This window comes from Temnothorax nylanderi, unplaced genomic scaffold, assembly GCF_030848795.1.
Source record: "Temnothorax nylanderi isolate EJ_2023f unplaced genomic scaffold, tnyl_v1.0 TNYL_tig0011_pilon, whole genome shotgun sequence".
NCBI classification, from domain to species: Eukaryota; Metazoa; Arthropoda; class Insecta; order Hymenoptera; family Formicidae; genus Temnothorax; species Temnothorax nylanderi.
Window position 1 is genome coordinate 925133 of NW_027249073.1, and position 5352 is coordinate 930484.

The window sequence follows — 5352 nt, forward strand, 5'->3', positions numbered from 1 at the left end:
AAATAAATATAATCCTAATAATATAGAGAATATAACTCTTTCACTGTCAAATTAAATTAGGCACTATGTAATGACGCTGAATTTAGAAGATAATTTAAACAAATTAAAAATTATTGTATTATTGTACTATCGCTGGATATCAAATTAAAATCCAATAAATATTTAAAATATCAATTTGTTTAACAATTGATATTTGAACAAATATCATATTGTTTAAATATTTTAGTTTTAATACATTCATTATTATCCTTTTTTATTTTACACAGGTAGTATTTCTCGAAATATAAAAAATTAAATTTAGCCTATGAAGAGAGTGAAAAAGAGCGATGAGGAGAGGGAGAGAAAGGAGAGAGTTACATGTAAGCTCGTCGAAGGTAATTCGTCGAAGGTGGCTCGTCAAAGAACCAGCAAAAAGCATCCTGGTCTTCGGACGAGGAGCGGGAGAGGCGATGGAGGCGCGCGATTCCGTCGCGCCCGGAAATTGTTCGAGTCGCTCAAAGTAGCGGAAACGCTGCGAAAAAACTCGACAGGGGATGCGGAGGTGGGGTGGGCATCGACCGATCCCTCGGGAACCCTGTGATTAGGCGGCCGGAAAAATGCGACCGACATTAATAGACCCCCTTTAAGGGGCACGACCCGGGATAGCCGGCGCGTCTGTTTTTCCTCCGTCTTCCTGACTCCTAACAAATGCCAGGCTATCCCCGTCACGTTCTCCGCCCGATAGATTACCGTCTCTCTCTCTCTCCCCCTTCACCGTTCCCCCTGTGCGATGTTGGGGCATCACGAAAAATCGGTTATCGGCAGCAACCCCGTGAGTAGCATTACGAACACAATGGTCGAACGGATTTCGAGTTTAACTTGTGATGCGCCATCAATAGTTAACGCTAAATTTGACAATTTACCATAGAAAATCTATCTCTGTTTCTCGTGGCCTATACTTGTAATTTCTTGCTCGCTATCAAAGTAATTCTTTCGCAATTTAAATTTACGTTCTCACAATTTTAGTATAATAATTATTATTTTGTTATTGTAATTTAACTTATATGAAGTAAAAATTGTATTAAGTTAACTTCAATTACGTTACATTAAACTCAATCAAATTAAGTCAAATTAAATTAAAAATTAAATTAGTGCCAAATTTAAAAATATTTCAGTATTACAGTTCACTGTTCACTCGTTTAAGAAATCCAATATCTCCTTGCCGATGCGATGGTATCGCATATACATCAGAATGTGACATCGATTCCGCCGGAAATAAACCTAAAATACAGCCTCTGATTATTAAATGCTTTTGCCGATAAATCGCGGGACGGACGCATCCCAAAGCATGGCTTCTATTTCCGAACGTTTTGACCCAAATTTTCATCGTGGATGTATGTATATGAGCTCGAACGAATATCGGATAACGGCGAGACTCGTTCTCGCGAATACGGCGAGTAATTAAATTTCCGCCGCGTGTATTAATCCAGTTACATCGTGGCGGACCGATGTAGTTGTAACGCTCGCGCGATTTTCGGCGAATCGTGCGCGATCAAACCAATAACGATTTCTTATAATGTTTTTCTTTCATCAGATCCGTATACCGTGATTATTTTCGCGTATACCTTTGCCAATTCATGATTCGTACGCTCGATTAAAAATCGGATGCTGTCAATGAAATATATTTGGTCTGCTAACTTTTAGCGATGTGACGCGACACTCTTCGGTCAATTTATTGTTAAGTACATATATACCGTACAAATTTATAAACTCGTGAAATTGTAATGGTAATGGACTAATCAATCGCGAACATATTAGAAAATAAAATTTAGCTCAGCACTATGTATATAAGTAATTACATAGTAATTAATATATATACATATATATATTAATATATATATATATATATATATATATATATATATATATATATAGCTAGCATTATGTATATAAGTAATTCTTTATTCGTTACTCCTTCTTTAATTATATTTGGGATAAGCACATTTTATGTATTTTGACTATTAATCATAAATATAAGAAAATAAATTTCTTAGAAATACACAATTCTAACTTGATTTTTAACCTGTTTCTTCTAAAACCTACTCGATTTAAAGAATGCGATTGAAAATTCAACAAGAATATTAGGTACTTCCAAGTATAAGTAATAACTTCAAAAATATATCGAGTTAATTAATATCATTAATTAGATTTATCCTGATGGCGTTTGAAAGGAAATAAGAATAATGTTTATCTCAATTGTATATATATATATATATATATATATATATATATTACCTATATAAACTTCATATTTGCAAGAAATGCGAAATAAATTAATATCTAGCTGAACCGTGATAGTCTCTACATGAGATTCTTGATGCTTATGGTTCAAATATGAAAATAGGTGACACATCCTACGGTTGATAGTACGAAAATCAGAGCACCGTTGTCGTCGTTGAGAGAACGAAGAGAGAGATAAGACGTTTGATCGCGGGGCAATCAGTTGTGTCGGCTGCACGGCATACGTAAGATCTGGCGCAGCCGTGGAGGTGCACGTACGGGAATTAAAGCCGAGCGATATTCCAGGGTTAAGGTTACCCTTGTCTTAACTAACACCGGTTACGATTCCTCAACGTGGCGCGCGCTCAACTGCTCGGGGTTGCCGACCTCCGCCGACTCGCGTAGCTCTACCTCTCTCTCTCCTCTCTCTCTTACTCTTTCTCTCTCTCTCTCTCTCTCTCTTTGCTCTCGCATCTAGCTGGGAGAGAGCCGGTTGTTTACAGTCTTCTGGTATATCGCGTACCTCCGCGCACGCAAATTACAGTCAATTAAAGGGCCCCGCTTGCTATATCCACTGCGAATACCCCGTGATATCGACCTCGCGAACCGGCAGCATCGTGCCCTCATCGCGGCGTACGAGATACAGATGACCAGTACGTATATCGGAGAACATATTGTTTGCCGGAAATAAGTAAACTATGATAATGTACTTTCGAACAAAGAGATTGGTACAAAGATCAATGAAATTCAGAAGCGTTGCATAGATACAGCATAATATCGATCACGAAGAATGTGATTCGTCAGAAACGACGAATCACATCCGGACGAAGGGACGGATAAACGTAAACTTTATCATATTTTCGTTGTTTCTCTAATTAAAAATGAGATAAACGATGTATGAAAAATCGACTGGATTCGCGGGGAGGAGTTACACGTGCCAAATCAAATCTGCAGAAGCGCGACTTTGTCCATCGGAATCGTTCACGAACGACGTCAAAGCGACGAATGTATATGCGCGTACATCACGCGCGCGCATACTTGCGCGAGGTAACTCACGTCCGCGTGCTTCTCGCATCCACCACGTACGTAGAGACGTACTTACGTGCGGCGCGTGAGATAAGATAGCACAGTACGGTCGCGCGAGCGACGGGGGTGGCGAAGGGGGAATATAATTGCGGAGGGCAAACGGGATAAGAGGGAGGGAGGTAGAGGAGCGATGCAAACGTGGACGTGCACACGCACGTGTGCCCGCTGTGCGAGCGACGGAGAAAGAAAGATGCGCGAGGAGATGTTCTCGCCGGGTCAGCACGGGGTCACGCTTGGAATCCAGAGCAAACTATCCCCTCCCTCCGTCTCCCTGCACTCTTTCCCACTGTCTTCATCTCTCTCCCTCTCTCTTTCTCTTTCTCCTTCTCTTCCAGTTCTTCGTGCTCCTCTCGCTCGGCCAACCGACCGCTTGCCTATCTTGCCTTTCTCCCCGATCTCCTCTTCTTCTTCCTCCTTCTCCTCCTGCTTTTCTTCTTGCTCTCCTTTTTTTGGTCGATGCCAAGTAAGAAGCTTATATACCATCGGACCTTCGTATAACCCTTCGTCCCCTTTTCCTCCGTTCCCCGTAACTTCGCCATCCCCCTTGGCGATCCCGCTTCGTCTACGAGTTGGACGTGGTACCGTTTCGCTCTTTCTCTCTCTCTCTTTTAGTATAACTGCCACGTGAAGTCCACGTCTTCCGCGTCATTGCGGCGCGATCTTTCGTCGACGTGGACGAGATCACGACCGAGGGACGTAAATCGAACCCTAGAACGGAGATTGGAGCGACGCAGATAAATAAATATCACCGGCTCCTCGATCGTCTCTTTGACCCAATCGTGAAGAATAATCGCTGCTAGAGGAGCATTCGTCTTTTAATCGTTTCCGAAACCAAAGAGAAAAGAGAGAGTACAGACAAAGTTCCAGCGACAGATTAATTACATCATCTCATTATCGTTCCGGTATCTTCAACCTGGCAAAAATTGATCTGATATCTTAATTTCATGCTGCTCTACTTTACGATACTTCACCACGTTTAATCGCTCTTAATAATACTTAATCGTGCTTCGCGAAGCACGCGAGAATACATCCCTCTTACCTTACGAGAGAGAAACTTCGCTATCGCGCGATGCGCACGCCCGCTCGATCTACCGCGTGCGCGGATTGACCTTTGCAATTTTTAACCAAGGACGAGTGTCAAACGAGGGAGATTAATAGCCGGCACGCTAGGAGGCGAAAGTTCGAGTCGGTCGCAATCACGCCGATTGCGCGTGTCGAGCCTAACGCCGAAGAGCGAAGCGTGTCGCATAACGCGCTCGAGAGAGGTGCGGTATCGGTAAAACGCGTTTACGCGCCACCACTTATATGGCAAATCGTTTCGTCTCAGCAGATACCTTTACGGGCGCAACGATCTCTCTATGGCTGCGCTTCGAGGCATCCGCGTTAGACACTCGATGCCCCCCGTCAAAAAGGATAACGGATACAAAAAGACGCAGCGCATCAGCTATATCGAAAATGCATCGTCACAGTCCTAGCAGTACCATTACGGGCTATGCGTTACGACATAATGCGCGTATTAAGTGAAAGACGCGTAACTCCGACAGAAAATTATTCATACTTAATAATTCGTAATGGCGAGTTCGTGAAATTCGTAAGTTTATAAGAGAATCGTTGAAAATTCTTCCTTTCAGTAAAGGTTCGATGAGAATGCCCGTGACAAATCAAACTCTGTCATGTCCTTGTTCTCGTTACTTAAATAACAAAAAAAACTTTCATGCGCGTGTTGTTTTCTCAGTATACGTTATAGCGGAAAAAGTTAGTCTTGAGCTCGAGCTAAGCCTTTAAATTGCTGATGAAAGCGAATCTCCATTTAGTCGTGTTCGATTGGATATTCCCTTGGTCTATAATTCTTCCGTGCATAATTCCTGTTCCAATAAATCTGAGTGTTCCAAGATTAAAAGCGATTGCACGTTGAATATCATGAATAAAATGATGTACAAAAATATCCATTTTTCTCCTTCCCATTTTAACCATTTTACCGCTACATGTCAAGAATATGTAGAAATT